This window comes from Callithrix jacchus, chromosome 15 (genome assembly GCF_049354715.1).
Source record: "Callithrix jacchus isolate 240 chromosome 15, calJac240_pri, whole genome shotgun sequence".
Lineage (NCBI taxonomy): Eukaryota > Metazoa > Chordata > Mammalia > Primates > Cebidae > Callithrix > Callithrix jacchus.
The window spans coordinates 68,740,641-68,758,405 of NC_133516.1; the positions used below are offsets into that span (position 1 = coordinate 68,740,641).

Genomic DNA, 17,765 nt, shown 5'->3' on the forward strand with positions numbered 1-17,765 from the left:
CCTTTACCCTTTTCTTACCCCAGCATGACCCATGTGCACTACCATCCTCTCCCCAGGAGACAGGAGGGGCCCAGAGACTTCCCTCTCACTCCTTTGCAGTTTGAAAGTGTGTGTATGTGTTTTGGACAGAGGAAGACCTTCTCCTTGGATCAGAGGTGCCGTTGGCTTTAGTGAGGACCCCTCTTGCTGTTGGCTGGAGGGTGGTGGGTTTCAGGCAGACCGCTGTTGCCCCTCCACCAGTGACCCCCATTGAGCAAGCATCTTTCTCTCTTCTGCTTAATTATTTATTCCGCTTAATAACAAATAATTTGCATGTTTTACCTTTAAAATGAAGACTGTGCCTGTAATTCTAGCACTTGAGGTCAGGAGTTCGAGACCAGTCTGGTCAACATGGTGAAAGCTTGTCTCTACTAAAAATACAAAAATTAGCTAGGTGTGATGGTGTGCACTTGTAATCCCACGCAGAAAGAGCCAGCACAGATGTGTTATAATATCCTTCCCACCTCAGCAGACGTGACTAAACAACTCTGTCTGTTTTGAACAATTAAAGCATTTATCAGAGTGGCTTCAGAGAAAGTGAGGTCCTGCAAGTAGTGGCATGCTCTGAGGAAAGCAGTGAACGTGCGGTGCACACAGTCTGCCCAGCCATACTCCGAGAAGCACTCTATACATTGTCACCTTCTGCTTTTAAACAGCCAGAATGACCTGAGCTGGGCACAGGAGTAGCTTCGAGACTGTCTTTCATCGGTTTCTGAGAAACTTAGATGCTGAATTGGGAAATAGTGATTTGCTTTAAAGAAATGCAAGAAACACGAAGATAAATGCAAGAAAAACCCCAATTCTTTACAACCAGTACGCATTCCAGACTTCATGGTGAAATGTACCCCCTCCTCTGAGACTGCTGTTGCCCTCCAGATCCCCCCTCCAGCAGTGACCCCCATTGAGCCAGCATCTTTCTCTTTTTGGTTCTGCTTAATAACAAATAATAATTTGCACGTTTCACCTTTAAAATGAAGACTGCGCCTGTAATCCCAGCACTTGAAGTCAGGAGTTCGAGACCAGTCTGGTCAACATGGTGAAAGCTTGTCTCTACTAAAAATACAAAAATTAGCCAGGTGTGATGGTGTGCACTTGTAATCCCAGCTACTTGGAAGGCTGAGGCAGGAGTGTTGCTTGAACCCGGGAGGTAGGAGTTGCAGTGAGCTGAGGTTGTGCCTCTGCATTCCAGCCTGGGTGACAGAGTGATACTCTGTCTCAAAAAATAATAATAAAGTAAAAATAAATAAAATGGGCCAGGTGTGGTGGCTTATGCCTATAATCCTAGCACTTTGGGAGGCCGAGGTAGGCGGATCACGAGGTCAAGAGATCGAGACCATCCTGACCAACATGGTGAAACCCCGTCTCTACTAAAAACACAAAAATTAGCTGGGCGTGGTGGCACACACCAGTAGTCCCAGCTACTCGGGAGGCTGAGGCAGGAGAATTGCTCGAACCTGGGAAGCGGAGGTTGCAGTGAGCCGAGATTGCGCTACTGCCCCCAGCCTAGGCTCCTGATGACAACACGAGACTCTGTCTCAAAAATAAATAAATAAATAAAATGAAGACTGTCTTCCTCACCATGGTCCTGGCTAAGTGTCTGCTTACCACAGGACTATGGAGTCAGCAAGGTGGAATTCTTGCCTCTCTGGCTGGTTGACAGGGAAGGACTGAGACACAGAGTTCTTCTGCCTGGTATTGTCAGCTAGTAGGTATAGAGTCAAGACTAAAACCCCATTGTCCTGCCCCAGGCCTGGCAGTGTGGAAGGAAGGAGCTATGCAGGGTACCCAGGCAAGCCAGGAGTCCAGAGGAAGTCAAGGAAGAGTATGAGTGTGGGACAGGGACTACTCTCCATTAGCCTGAGAGGTGGGGGGCACTGAGGAGCAGGTCACTTCATGCGTGGCACTTAGGTCTGAGCCTATTTATGAACACTGGGTACAACCCACCTGGAGAGGCAAAGCACCTTCCTGAGGTCCCACCACCCTCTGTGTGCCAATCCATTACTGGCTGGCATTAGGGTGCTCATCTGTGTGTAGATTTTCTTAAGCTCAAGGGACAATCACATGGTCTACAAGTCTGCATACTGATTTGCACTAACCTCTACCCTGACAACATAGCATAAAAATGGTCTAGGCCTGGTGCAGTGGCTCATACCTATAATCTTAGTGCTTTGGGAGGCCGAGGGAAGTGGATTAACTAAGCCCAGGAGTTTGAAACCAGCCTGGGCAACATTACAAAACCGTGTCTTTACAAAAACTTAGCCACATGTGATATGCATGTCTGTAGTCTCAGCCACTCAGGAGACTGAGGTGGAAGGACCGCCTGAGCCCAGGAGGTAGAGGCTACAGTGAGCCCAGATCCCACTGCACTCCAGCCTGGTGATAGAGTGAAACCCTATCTCAAAAAAAAAAAAAAGTCTAATAACAATCAGAGCAGCTAACATTTATTGAGTGCTTACTGTGTGCCAAGCACTTTGCCTTCATTTTCTCAAATCTTCCCCAGAACCATCCCTTAGAAAACAATCACTTGTTTTGACTTAGAAACTGAAAGACTGCATTGTATACCAACAGACAAACCAATCTACTACTAAGCCCATCCTAGGGACTGTGAGGGACTATGGGGACTGCAGGGCTGGGGTTCTTGCCCCAAGGTTCCTGAGATTCAAAAGAAGAAGAAAATTGACAGAGCGTGATTCAGTGCTGATTGAGTAGGCTTGTTCTTTTATTTGCTCATTCAACAAGCATGTATTGAGTATGATTTCTGATTTGTTGAGCATTTATTGATGCCAAGCACCACATGAGATGCCTCAGACACAAAGCTAAATGCACAGTCACTGATCTCAAGGAGCCAGCACACATCACCTGCCAGGGGTAAACCGCAAGTGTTGTGTGCTAGGTCCCAGAACAGAGGAGGAAGCAGAGGGGGATGGAGCTGAGTCTGGAAGGAGGTGCAGGCACAGAGAGGGAGATGGAGTCATTGGTGAGGAACACAGCCTTCTCAGGCTGGGTGCAATGCCTCATGTCTATAATCCCAGCATTTTGGGGGCCAAGGCAGGAGGATTGCTTGAGGAGTTAGAGACCAGCCTGGGCAACGTGGCAAGGTCCTATCTCTGCAAAAATGTAAAAATTAGCCAGGTGTGGTGGTGCACACATGTGGTTCCATTTACTCAAGAGGCTCAGGGCAGCAGGATTGCTTGAGCCCCTGAGGCCAAGGCTACAGTGAGCCATGATTGTGGCACTGCACTCCAGTCTGGGTGACAGAGTGAGACCCTGTCGTTAAAAAAAAAAAAAAAAAAAAAAACAGAGCACAGGCTCCTCTCCCAAGAAATGAGGTTAACAATAACACTGTCTTTCCTTGTGGCAAGGATGGGTCTGGATAATGCACAAGATGTGGTTAACACAGTGCCTAAAATGCAGTCAGTAGTCAGTAAAAATGAGTTATTTTGTTGAGAGTTAAAAGTGCTATGGAGGAGGACCCGAGTCTTGTTGTCTTTGCACCACCCCAAACCCCCGGGGTCAGCACTGCCTCACATACACACTCTGTCCCAGAATGCTAACTAGTAAGATGTCACAGCAGGGTGGGATGAGAAGCAAGCCCCAGCCAGAGCAGGAATGACTGGAGGAAAGGCCACAGACAGAGTAGCCTGGAGGCTCACTGGTACGCAGAGCGGAGAGTGGAGGGTTCAGTGGGCAGTGCTTTTCACCCTAGGTCTGAATGCTGCCCGGGGCTTGGGAGGCCCGTTTGGCTGGGTACTTTTTTTTTTTTAATAGACGGAATTTAGCTCTTGTTGCCCAAGCTGGAGTGCAATGGTACCATCTTAGCTCACTGCAGCCTCCGCCTCCCAGGTTCAAGTGATTCTCCTTTTTCAGCCTCCCGAATACCTGGGATTACAGGTGTGCACCACCATGCCCAGCTAATTTTTTGTATTTTTAGTAGAGATGGGGTTTCACCATGTTGGCCAGGCTGGTCTCGAACTCCTGACCTCAGGTGATCCACCCCCCTCAGCCTCCCAAAGTGCTAAGATTACAGGCATGAGCCACTGCGCTGGCCGAGCACTTTCTCAGGGTGGCCATGCTGAGCTGCTGACCCCTCAGCCCTCCTCTCCAGCTCCCTTTCATCATCACTGAGAGTGTTCATTTAAACTCAGCAAGACCCATGCCAATGAAAACAAAGAAAATGATCTCTTAGTGGTTATTTATATTGTAAACCTCCTCTTGTGTGATTTTTTTTCCAGTCCAGCTTGCAATAATTTTTTAAGAAAGATAAAGTGATTTTTAAGTGTAGTTTTAAAGAGCAGGCCCATACATTAGCTTGCTTTCTGTTATTCTCTTTGGATTTGATGATGTTCACAACATGAACTTTCATTTATCTTCTTCTTCGAATAGTTTGGGACCACAGAGAAAAATCCCCATTCTGTAAAAAAAAAAAAAAAAAATGCCATTATACAAATCTTTAAAGCAGAAACTCTTCTCTGAAATGACTAAAAACTCATTAAAAACTGCTTCCTGAGAAGGTAGAACAGATGCAAGGGGACACATGGAGCTGATTCTTTAAGGATGTCATTTTTTTGAAGCCATAGTTGTTATTTCTTTCCCGTTAGCCAAAATGTAGCCTTCTGAACTTAGCACCTCATATTTATCAGCAGAGAAAGAGAAAAGAGGAAAACAAAAGAAACTAGAAGCAGAAAACTCTGAATTGTTTATAAAACAGGCTTTTAAAAATATTTATTAGGAGAATGAACCATGCTTTCCTTTTTTGTTCTCAAAAATTTAAGCAGTTTCAAGTGATGACCAATTAAAAAAACTTGGAGCTCACTTGAGGCCCAGGTTTCCCACCATCAGAAATGTGCAGCCACAAAGGAAAAGTCCAGAATTTCAGCACTTGTGAGCCCCGCCACTGTCGGGGTTGGAAAAGTACCGACCAGCAGAAAGCCTCCTCCTCCTCCCCCCCAGGGGAAAGCTGCCAGCCTATCCAGTTGGCACAGCCAAGCCCCTCTGCCCAGGGCTTGTCACCTGCACTCACAGATGAGGATGTTCAATATGAATGAGAAAGGAACTTGAGATTCCAGCAGCACCCTTGATCTAGGAGTGAAAAGCTCCTAGAGTCTTAGCACTGTGCCCTCCTGTGCTGCAATTCTGCAGCAGCAGGCAGATGCCCATTCTGCAAAGGCATCTATATTTAGGTGGGGGCACCAGCTTGCCAAGGTAAAGAAGGGCATGATGGGCGTCGCCTCAGAATGGTGTTGGTCTTGGAACAGAGGGCCTCAGCGTCTGTCCTCACATCTTCTGCTTACAGGCAGGTCCTGTGTTGCCCTGTGGGTTAGACACGCTCGTGGAGGAGAGGACAGCTCCCCAGAGCCAAGGCGGTCTGGAAAGCATCGGGGCTTTTCCTGAATGCAAGTCCTTCATGCCGGGTGGCTACGTGCTGCCAGGCAGGGACTCCACACTGCGGTTTCATACTTGCTATGCTAAAGGGAGCTGCCACATGCCCTCTGTTAGCAGGATGTATAGTTGGGCCCTGAATGCCCCAGTGGTGTCCACTGGCTTGTCCCCTCTCAAAAGCGGACGTCTTCAACCCACAGTGGGAATCTGCTCTCTCCCAGTGCAGCCTGGTGGGCCTGTTGACTGCCTGGGGGAGTCACTGTCTGCCTGGACACACCTGGCCACCTTGGGACTGCACAGCATCCCTTCTACCCTGAAGAGGAGTAACTCAGCTCAGCACCTCTTCCCCAGACTCAGCCCAATGCACTTCAGGCCCACGTAGGCCCAGCCCCACTGTGGAGGCCTCTCTGCTTTTCCTTTTGTGACTTCCTAGCAGGAGCCTCCACTTCAGCTGGCATTCAGTGCTCATCCTGCACATTCTCGCCCCAAGGTCTTTGCTCCCTGTATGGCCCCAGCTGTGGTCCTTTCCATGTCCTTGTGGGTCACCTCCTCAGGAAATCTATGAAGGTCCAGCTGATTTCTTCCTAGGATGTGTTGCTTGGGGCCTCCCTCAAGGCTGTGTTGATGTTTCTGCTGGAATGTTTCATCCTTGGGGCCTAGACCCAGGCCATCCCCTGCTGAGCCTTAGCTGAGTGCCCAGCCCTCTGCGCCTTCTAGCTCAGGCCATTTCTTGAATCCCTTCATCAGACACCCTGCCTGGTGTCCTTCCTAGGCCTGGCTGGACCGAAGGCTCTCAGAGGGAAAGGCCAACTCATGTTACTTGTCTTTGTCTCTCAGTGGTACCCAGCATGATGCCCAAGTTCCTGTGGAGGATCCCTGGCTTTTGTGATTCTCAAAGTCTCCTGCATCGGTCCTCCCTGAGCAGTTTTGTATGGCAAGCATAGGGGCCAAGCAGGTCTCAGAGCAGGCTCCCTTTGACAGATTAGGAGGAGGTGGTGACAATGGGACAGGAGCTCTGCCTGGGGACTCTCAGGCCAGTGAACTCAGGGGACAGCTGCAAGCCCTACAGGAGGACTCAGCTCTTCAGCAGTGGTCTTCACAGATGAGGCACACAGGGTGCCTCTGAGGAGGACTTGGCCCTTTCTCTTCAACCAGGCTCCTTGGTACAGAAGCAGGGGCGAGGTCTGGGAGGAGGCCCCCCGTGTTCTTAGGAGAGCTATTCTCAACTCCTGCCTTCCCAAGAGCCCTCCAGGGCACTTCAGAACTGCCCTGGACCTGCTAGCTTCATACCCTGCTTGAATAGTGAAGCATGTCAGTCATTTTTAAAGAGTGTCTGCAGATCCCCTAAAACAGAAGCCCCAGAGCTTATGCTCCTTAGCAAGAAAAGATGATTCCATGTGGGATGAGGCAGTGTTCCCTGCCAAACCAGCCATCAGGCCGTCCAGCGCAGCTCTGGTCCTAGGCCTAGGAGCCCTACAACTGCTGGGGCCTCCATCTCCATGGGCTCTAAAGGAAAGGGGCCTCATAACCGGCTAGCTGGGGCAAGGAGACCAGCCTCCCAGCCCATCCAAGTCTCTGATTTCTCAGGGCTGGTCTGTGGGTGGGAGGAATAGAAAGGACTGTCCCTGGGCCAGGGCCTGGGATTAGAGGAGAACCGAGAGGTTTTCAATAGATTGAGTGGCTCATTAGAGGTGAACCAGCAGCCAAAGAAACATCTTTGAGGATTGCAGTTACTGAGTACAGCCCCTCATCAGCCCTGAGGTTGGTCCGATTAACCTCGCTATGGAGGTGGACTCAGGGAATGTGCCTGCCAGGACAGGAAAACAGCCTTGGGCTACAGGCCCCACCTGGCCAGCACCCTGTTCCCACAGTAGGACCAGCTCCTTCCTAACTGCTTTTGTTTTGTCCTGCGACAGAGCCTTGATTTTGGGTTAAGTTTGTGCCTTCCAGGCTGGGGAAGAAGCCAGAACTTCCTTTTCCTATGCAAAACGCCACCACACACCTAGGGAGGATGTTTGTGTTCAGGGAGGTTGCCACCCATCTGATTTCAGAATAAACTTTTGTGTGAGTGCACTCCGGCTGGGAGTCCTGAGCGTGCACCCTCTCACCACTGCATCTGTAGGCGCCGACCGAGCCTACTGCCCCGACCCTGCAGCTCCCACCTGGCCTGAACACTGTGGTCTGGTCACCTAGGATTCTGGGCTCTGCTCAGCTGGTGACCTTGCTTAGGCCATGCCCCTCTCTGAGCCTCCATCTTCCCTTCTGCAGCTGTGGAGGGTGAACTTTATGTTGTGCAAGATCATGTCCAGCTCTGAAATTTTAGGATTTGAGCGTATTTACGATCAGCCTGTTGATTCTACCGCTAAAATATAATCTGAATTTCTACACTCCCCTCCATTTCTCCTGGTACTCCATGATCTTGTCACTTCCTGCCTGAGTTCTGGCCCCTCTCTGCAGACCCTCTGATGTCAGACTTCCATCCCTCTGCATGGGGCCTCACCCACCCGTCCACATGTTCTGCCATCAGCCCCCTAGAGCCCCTGGGATCTTTGCACCTGCTGTTCTCACCACAGAGGCACCCTCCCTCCACTCTTGGATGGGTTGGCTCCTTCCTTCCCATCTTTCAGAGCTCGGCTTCAAGTGTCACCTCCACTGAGAGGCCTTACCCCCAAGATCTTTTCTAAAAGAACTGTTCCTCCATCATTCCACCTCTCAGCCCATGTTTATTTTCTACATTTTGTAGCTCTCCTTGGGTGGATCTGGTTTTATGTTAGTTTCTTGTCACTTTCACTAGGCAAGGACCTCCCAGGGCAGGGCCGCACCTGTCCTAGTCACAGCTGATCAGCCAGAGACTAACATATCATAGCATCTGGAGTTCTGTAGATATTCAGAGAATACTGGCTGAGTGGATAGAGCCCTCCTCCATACCGCACCATTTTCCTTCTTGATTTCTTAGTCTCAGGCCCCATTTTCTCTCAAGGATCCAGAGGTCACAGTGTGAGTGATTATAAAACAAATGACACATGCAACACAAACTCTTCAGTCAATACTGAGAAGGCTTTCACTCCACACTCCATCATCTGCCCTGTGGCCTCACATTGAAACTTAGGCTTAACATTTCCTGAGCCCCTGCTTGGTGCCAGGTTCTGGTTTAGTGCTTTCCAGTTATTTTACATATCCTTGATAACCTTTGTAAGGTTGGTGGTAAAATGTAGAAATTTATTTTCGTGTGGGGAAACTGAGTCTCTAAGAAATGAACTAACCCACGATCAGAGAGATAGTGGCTGGTAGAGCCCAGATCTAAAAGTTCAGAACATCTGCCCATGTCCAGTGCTGTTTCCTTGGTTTAAACCCAATGCCACTGAGCCAAAGTGGGGCCTGGCTGAGATTTGGGCCTGAATATAGAAGAGGCCGGGGAAGGGTGGAGGGAAGAGGGCACAGGTCCCAGTGTGGTATTCCACATGAATACCCTCTTGTGCAGCTGGCTGGAAGGTACGTGGACCCCAGGGCTGACAGAGGTCCCTGAGGGCCACGGGAATGTGACAGAAGATCAGTGGCATTTCTAGAGGCCTGTGGTCATAGAAAGCATGGGGGTTTTGTGAGGACTGGGAATAACCAAGGGCCTCGGGACAGGCTGGGTGGTAGTGCCCTCTCAACACTGAGCTGTCAGCTGGTTCGGGAAGGCCTTTCTGAGGCCAGCACAGACTCTACCACACCATGGCCCTTCAAGGTATAGCTTTCTCCGGAAGACACCCATTTCGAGCCTCAAAATGGACCTAACTGCCAGAAGCTGCAGTGCAAATGAGAACTCAGAGCATGGAATGAGACACAGCTAGGCGTGGATCTCAGCTCTGCTGTTTGCTAGCTGTGTGGCCCTGCCAGTCACCTGCCCTGTCTGAGCTCTGAGTTCTGTATCTGTAAAGATGCCATGGTATGGTAGAGATGAAAGAGAGTCATATTTGAATATGACACAGAATAGGCCTTACTGCCAGGCACAGTGGCTCACACCTGTGATCCCAGCACTTTGGGAGGCCGAGGCAGGCAGGGTGCTGAAGCCCAGGAGTTCGAGACCACCCTGGCCAACATGGTAAAACTCTGTCTCTACAAAATATACAAAAATTAGCCAAAAAAAAAAAAAAAAGCAGCTGGATGTGGTGGCATAGGCCTGTGGTTGCAGCTACCCAGGAGGCTGAGGTGGGAGGATCACCTGAGCCTGGGAAGGTCGAGGCTGCAGTGAGCTGTTGATTGTGCCACGGCACACACTGAGCAACAGAGTGAGACTCTTGTCTCAAAACAAAAAAAAGGCCCTTAGTAATTCTTGAAAATGAGTGACTGAAGGAAGGAATGGACACCTAAGACGTCCTCCAGAAGACAGCATGGAGAAAGCATCTGAGCTTCTTGCTATTTTCAATGTGGAAAGCTTTAATTTGGCTGTAATATGAGGTTGATTACCCACAACTTCCAAGAACTTACCACAGAATGTTAATGATATCAACTGAGATGTCTTTTCAGGTTGTAAAGTCGTGTTCTCGATCATTGTAAGCAGGTAACTACACATACTCCCATGATGTGTACCCTGAGTCAGGCGCAGTTCTGAGCACTTTATACCCATTAACTCATTTCATGGTCACAACAGCTGTAAAAGGGAGACAGCATTTTTGTCTTCATTTCTCAGATGAGAAAACAGAGGCACAGAGAGATTAAATAGCCTGAGGTCAATGGCAGAGCAGGACCCAATCCTGGAAGTCTGGCTTCAGAGGCAGTGCTCTTAACTCCACCTGATGGTGATTAGTGCCTATAGGAGAATCAGAACAGGGTAAAAGAAGGCATGCCACTGAGCTAGGGAGGCCAGGGAAGGTGGGGTGGGAAAGATCTGTTCTCCTTAAAATGGTTGGGAAAAAAGGTTGTGCATGGTGGCTCGCACCTGTAATCCCAGCACTTTGGGAGGCTGAGGCTGGTAGGTCATGTCAGGAGTTTGAGACCAGCCTGACCATCACGGTGGAAACCTGTCTCTACTAAAAAAAAAAAAAAAAATTAGCTGAGCGTGGGGTGTGCACCTGTAATCCCAGCTGCTCAGGAACCTGAGGCAGGAGAATCGCTTGAACCCTAGAGGCGGAGGTTGCAGTGAGCCAAGATTGTGCCACTGCACTCCAGCCTGGGTGATGAATCGAGACTCATCGCAAAAAAAAAAAGGGGGGGGGGGGTTGGGAAATAAGACCTCTAAATGAATGGAATATCATATTGATGCTTTAAGGGAAGTGGGCCCACTGGAAGTGTCGCCCACCTTCCACCTTTTGCTTGTTCTGAAAAAGTTACAGTATTATGACATTTTTGGCAATTATAAATATGTTTTTATATTCTGTGAAACTCCCCCCATCTTAAGCTGTATTTGTTTTATGAATTAAAAAAAATCAAATCTATTGATACACATACAATACAGTAAAATATATGTAAAAGTGTATATTTCTGAGTTTTGAGAAATGTACGTTTGCGGAAGCAGCACAGCTCAACAGCATCGAGGGGGTAGTCTGGCCTCTCTTGCCCTGCACAGTCGCTTGGAGGTTCACCTGCATCATTGCATGTGTCAGCAGTTGGTACCTTTCTGTCATTGAGTAGCGTCCCACATTGTGAAGGTACCAGAATGGTTTATTCACTTACCTGGTGAGGCACTCTTGGGTTTTTTCTAGTTTGAAGCTTTTATAAATGAAACTCTGATGAGTGTATATTTTCATTTCTTTTGGGGGATTATCTACAACTAGAATTGCTGGGTCATAGGGTGGAAGTATATGTTTAAATTTTTAAGAAACTGTTATTTTTCAAACTCACTGTGCTGTTTTGCTGTTCCCACCAGCAGAGTGTGAGAATTCTGGTTATGTCATGTGCTTGTCAACACTTGGAGCTGGCAGTCCTTTTCATCGTAGCCATTTCAGTGGAGATGCAAGTAGCATCTCATTGTGGCTTTTATTGTATGTAGCTCTCTGTCTGATGACAACATCTCTCCCAGGTCTCTGATGGGGAACATCGTCTCATGTATTTATTTACCATCTATATATCTTCTTCTTCTTCTTCCTCCTCCTCCTCCTCCTCCTCCTCCTTTTTTTGAGACAGAGTTTCACTCTTGTTGCCCAGGCTGGAGTGCAATGGCACGATTTTGGCTCACTCTGCCTCCCAGGTTCAAGTGATTCTTCTGCTGCAGCCTCCCAAGTAGCTAGGATTACAGGCATGCACTACCATGCCTGGCTAATTTTTTTTGTATTTTTAGTAGAGATATATGTGACGCTTCTTTCAAATCTTTTGCCTATGTTTTCATTGGGTTAGTTACCACATCTTATTGAACTGTCCAAATTCTTTCAGCCTGAGCAACATGGCAAGACCCTGTCTCTACAAAACAATAAAAAATAAAATAAATTCACTGGGCATGGTGGTGTGTACCTATGGTCCCAGCTACTTGGGAGGCTGCGGTGGGAAGATCCCTTGAGACCAAGAGGTCAAGGCTGCCATGAGCAGTGATTGCACCACTGTGCTCTAGCTAGGGCCATAGAATGAGACCCATATCAAAAAAAAAAAGGTTATTATGTTTTCTAGACGTGAGTTTTTCGGTTAGATACTGGTACTGCGTATTTTTTCTCAATGTCTTTGGCTTGACTTTTCATTTTCTTAATGTTGCCTTTAAGACAGAAAAAGTTTCTAATTCTGAACTTCAGTTAATAATTTTTTTCTCTTATGGTTCCTGCTTTTAGCATCCTAAGAAATCTTTGCCTTTGCCCAAAGTCTCATTGATTTTTCTTTTATGTTGTTTTTTCTTAGAAAATTTATAGTTTTGGCTTTTACATATATGTTTGTGATTGATTTCAAGTTAATTTTCATGTAGGATATGAGTTAAGGGTGAAGGTTCATCATTTTCTCTATGTGGCTATTTAATTGTTCCAGCACTATTTGTGGGAAAGATTGTCCTTTCTCGTTGAATGACCATGGCACCTTTGTTGAGTCACCTGCCCGTGTGTGTGGGTCTGTCTCTACCTCTGTGTTCCTGTTCATCCTCATCTCAGTACCAAACTCTCCGCTGCCCAGAGCTTTATAGAGTCAGTAGGTCAGTGTCTGCCTTGTTACATGGTCTCTGATGGTTGGGCCCAGTGGCAGGGGACGTCGTCATACCAGCACATGCCCCCTAGGATGGAGTCATGCCCCTGTCCTGAGAGGCCAGGTCTCCTGCATTTGCATTATCTGAAGTTGCAAGATCTCTCTTCTCACCAAGTGAAATTGGTGTGTTTATATCCTGCGTTGCCCCACCTCACACTGGAACTCTGAGCTCTCGAGTGTTCCCCCTTCTCTTCTCCCTCTCTCTGATGTTGACCCCAAAAGCTCTTTGAGGTGGAGAACAATATGTAAAAGTGTCCACCTTTTTTTTTTTTTTTGAGACGGAGTTTCGCTCTTGTTACCCAGGCTGGAGTGCAATGGCACGATCTCGGCTCACTGCAACCTCCGCCTTCTGGGTTCAAGCAATTCTCCTGCCTCACCCTCCCGAGTAGCTGGGATTACAGGCACGTGCCACCATGCCCAGCTAATTTTTGTATTTTTAGTAGAGATGGGGTTTCACCATGTTGACCAGGATGGTCTCGATCTCTTGACCTTGTGATCCACCCGCCTCAGCCTCCCAAAGTGCTGGGATTATAGGCGTGAGCCACCGCGCCCAGCCATGTGTCCACCTTTTTAAAGGGAAACTTTTCAAAACCTTTTCTAAGGAACTAGGAATAAGAACTACATAACAGAAACCATTTCGCAGCCATCAGCCCAGCCATTTATCTCAATAACCATTTCATTTAAAATGTGGGCCAAACATATAAATCATATCTTAAAAGAAAGTATGTTGGTGCCACAGAAATTACCCTGTATTCTTACCAGCTAATTTAAAAAATGTGTTTTGAAGCCTGGGAGAAAGCAAACAAACCTGGGGCCCGCACCCTCCTCCCACAGGGCTGGGGATGCAGTGGAGAGGCTGAGGCACTGAGCCGCACGCCGTTGTTAGCCATTCCCTTCAGCCGTGGTCACCACTGCTCTTGAAACCTCCCTCCTCTGCATGTTACTTAGTAAATTAGGAGCTGAGAGCCCCAAAGCCAGTCTGCTTCTCACCAGTGCTTGGACAAGCCCTTCCACTTATGCAATAAACACTCTGGGAGAGATCGTAGATATCGGTGCTTATTTAGTGACATCCCCAGGGGGAGGGTACTAAATATAGTGCGGTCCTGAGGTCCATTTTCCAGACTAATAAGTGGGGGAGACCTGGAGCAGCCTGTCACTGTGGACTGGGAATTCCAGAGTCTTCTGTCGGAAACCTCACTAAGGATTACAAGGCTAAGATGTCAGCATTTCCCTCTTGGCGGGTTCCATATTTACTTCTTAGCACTTCCTGGGAGGGAAAAACAAAAGACACCAGCAGGTGTACTTTGCCTTGGGCCATGGCCCTTCCTGTGGCCCATGTACCCCTCACCTGAGTCCCTGGAGACACCAGTATCCCCACTGCTACACTGACCCTTTTTTCTCATCTGGACTTACATACTTTCCTCTTTCCTAGCCTAGAGGTGCTCGCAGCCGCCCTCTGCTTCCCTCTGTGTTTCCAGCCTGGGCTCTGTTCTCAGGAGTGGAGCAGTGACATCTGGAACTGCTAGCATAATCCCTGTGCCTTGAGTGTTGCTTGCCGGTGCTGGCCAGCAACCCTGAGAAGAGGGTTTTGGTGTTAATTCCTCTACCAAGTCTGGTGCCCAGCCCAGGCTAGAGGCAGCAGTGAGTGCTTAGTGTACAAGAGTGGGAAGGCAGGCGGGTATCTTTCCGGAGGGGGAGCATGAGGCTGGGCGCAGTGGCTCACAACTGTAATCCCAGCACTTTGGGAGACGGAAGCGGGCGGATCACCTGAGGTCAGGAGTTGGAGATGAGCCTGGCCAACATGATGAAACCCCATCTCTATTAAAAATACCAAAAACTTAGCTGGGCATGGTGGCTCACACCTGTTACCCCAGCTACTCAGGAGGCTGAGGCATGAGAATCACTTGAACTGCGGGCCCCTGGGGATGAGAGGGGGAGGACCTATTTCATCTCCAGTGAAGGAGGGTAACAGCCTGTAAGTGGAGGGTGAGCAAGGGCAAGGGCTGCTGGCAGCAGACAGCAAGGACACCTAAGTCCCTGCAGGACATGAGCCATCAGCCCCGGCTGGCCTCTCCATCTGCTCCGGCCTTCCCTGCCTTGTGTAGGCTGCCGGCTCCCTTCCCTCTTGGTTCACTCCCTCAGGCCGCTCATCTGCCTGTACCAGCAGGCCGAAGCAGTCATGCCAGCCATCCTTGGCCCAGGGGTGAAGGGATTTAGGAGCTTCTGGTTCTGGATTCATTGTGAGAGTAGGCAGGGTTAATTCTGAGTTGCCCCAGGTCCCCATGCTGTGATGGGGCTCTGGGCAGGAATCTAGAAGCCAGCACGTCAGACCCTGGGCCTTTACCCAGCAGCACTTCCCTGTGGCCTGCTCCAGGGGCCCAAGTATGGCTGCACAAGCAGACCTGGGCCCAGCAGGCGTACTGGTTATTAATCCACAAGCCCCCTCATCTGCAGAGCCCCACAGATACTGCCTTGCAGGGCACCCTTTCTGACCAGCCCCGATCCTGCCTGGAGCCTCTTAGAGTCCAGAAGCAAAAAGTGTCCACCACTGTGCGTCCCTGTGGCCTGGCTCAGGGCCAACCCACAGTGAGGCTCAGGAAGGAGAATGAGGGCGTCAGTGGCCTGGGACCCAGACTTCCCTCAGAAAGCTGGCCTGCTGCCCCACATGCTCTTGCCAGGAGATGCCCACAGTGCTTCCCCCCACCATCCTTCTGGGCTCTGGAGGCCAAGGGCCTGATGAGCTAGAGTCCTTAGAAGCCACCTGGGCCGAGGGGCTCTTCCTTTACTGTTTGCGTCTCAGGTATGATGGCCACACCAAAAGTCCCCTTTTTTTTTCTGCCCTATGGAATCATACCCAGAACAGATGGTTCTGAATCATTGTTCCTCCAAAGCCTTTCTACTAGGTCAGGCTCTGAGCCCAGGCCAGGAGCACAGTGGTGACCAGACAGACCAGGCCCTACCCTCAGGCAGCACGCAGCCCCCTTGGGGAAGTCGGACAGATGCACAAACTACCAGGTGAAAGCAAATTACAGTGGGGGCGCAGGGGAAGCCAAGCACTGAGAATAAGGCGGGCGAACTGGGAAGTCGCTGCAGACCCAGTGGAGTCAGCTGTGTGGGAGGGGCTGAGGAGAGGAGCCTTCTAAGCCAAAGGAGTCTGTGAAGAGGCTGAGCAAGGAGAGAGCTAGGAGGTGGACAGCTGTTGGAATCTGGTGGGCCAGAGGGAGGGTGCTGGGGTGAGGCAGGGAGTGACGAGCTTGGAGGGGTGGGCAAGGCCAGGGCTGGAGGCCTAGTGGCCCTGAAATGAGTTTGGACTTAACTCTCCCTTTGTGCAAGAGGAAGATTTTGAAGGCTGTAAAACTGGGGAAAGACACATGGGATTGTTTTTTGAGAAACTCAAGTCTGGTGCTCTGTGGGTGGGAAGAATGCCAGAGGGTTATGGAGACCCCAGAAGAGCCAGGGTGACTGATACCTGTGGAGACAACAGATCCTTCTGTAGTGGGCATCTTGAGCCTGCGCAGTGACCCTGGAGCGAGCCCTGCCTCCCCTCCTCAGCTCAGCTGGGGGTCTCCAGGGCCAGCAGCCGCTCCCTCCTCCCAGCTCTTTCCTGCCCCGGCCAGACCACCTCCTCCCCATCTCTTCTCATCCCTAAACCTGACCTAGGACTTCCAGGACCAAGCCCCAGCCCACAACCTGCTGGCCTTGGGAGACCCGCCAGCCCTGTCCCTTCTCTGACCTCGGGGCTGTGCTTGGCTCCATGTGTCTCTCCTTTTTCCCCCTAGTCTCTGCAGCTACCACATGGCAGTGCTGAGTAAGGGCTAGCAACTAGCAGTCTCCCCAAGAAGAAGTGGGAGTTAGCATCCCCAGTGTTTCCTGGAGGCTTGAGGAAGGTTCTGGCCACCTGGACAGGCAGGAAGTGAACACCCCTCGCCCAGTCCTAGTGCCACACTCCCCAGTAAATGGTTTTTGAAGGAATGAATGAGAATGAGTGAATGGCTGTGGTATGATCCTTTTGGAAATAATGGGGTCATCTTCCTTCAAGTGGACTGAATACCAGTTACAAAATCTCCTGGTGAAGCCTCATCCAATGTCCTTTCCTGGTCCCTAATAAATGACACCTGCAGATCCCTGTTCTCAGTTCATCTCAAAAGCAGAGCAGCACATCTGTGAGGACCACAGCAGGGAGGTGAGGAAGCAGGGCCACTCCCAGGACCAGGGGAGGTCTGGGTACCTGCCATCTTTATATTCAAGAACAGGCTAGGTGCAATGGCTCACACCTGTAATTCTAGCACTTTGGGCAGCCAAGCCAGAGGACTGCTTAAGCCTACAAGGTCAAGACCAGCCTAGGCAACACGGGGAGACCCCATCTCTACAAAATATAAAAAATTAGCTGGGTGTGGTGACGCATGCCTGTAGTCCCAGCTACTATGGAGTCTGAGGTAGGGGGATTTGCTTGAGCCTGGGAGGTTGAGGCTGCAGTGAGCTATGATGGCACCACACTCCAGCCTGGGTGACAGAGCGAGGCCCTGTCTCAAAATAAAGAAATGCCAAAACTGGATTTTTTTTTTTTTTTGAGATGTAATCTCGCTCTGTCACCCAAGCTGGAGTACAATGGCGCAATCATGGCTCACTGCAACCTCCAGCTCCCAGATCAAGTGATTCTCCTGTCTCAGCCTCCTGAGTAGCTGGGATTGCAGGCACACACCACCATACCCGGGTAAATTTTGTATTTTTAGTAGAGGTGGGATTTCGCCATGTTGGCCAAGCTGCTCTCAACTCCTGACCTCAGGTGATCCCCCCCGCCTTGGCTTCCCAAAATGCTGGGATTACAGATGTGGGCCCCTGTGCCCAGCCTCGTTTTAAATGTTTACATTTAACAAATTAAATGCTTTTAACGGACACACAGAAATAGAATTGTGCCATTCGCAAGATAATTACAGTGTTTATAAAAGAAGAACCTTAGTTCATGGCATCCTCCAGGCAGTGTGTTCCAGAATTGGAACCCAAGTTTGAAATTAAATGATGAAGGCTCCTTTCAAACCCGTCTATCTCCTTTGGAGAGTGTTAAACCTCAAGGCCCTTTGGGTGTGTGCAGTCCAGGCTGAGCCTTCTCCCCAGCTCCTTGTGATGGACCCAATTGAAAGGTCCCTCTTCTGCTAGAGTGGTGGCCCAGTCCTGTCCCTTCCATTGCAGGGCAGCAGCCAGTGGGG

The 17,765-nt window shown here is 49.6% G+C and overlaps 1 protein-coding gene across 25 annotated transcripts in view; it reads left to right on the forward strand.

Moving 5' to 3' along the window:
- ATG7 (autophagy related 7) overlaps nt 1–17,765 on the forward strand; it is a 275,247-nt gene that overhangs the window by 236,505 nt on the left and 20,977 nt on the right. The gene's annotated exons all lie outside the window — the stretch shown is intronic.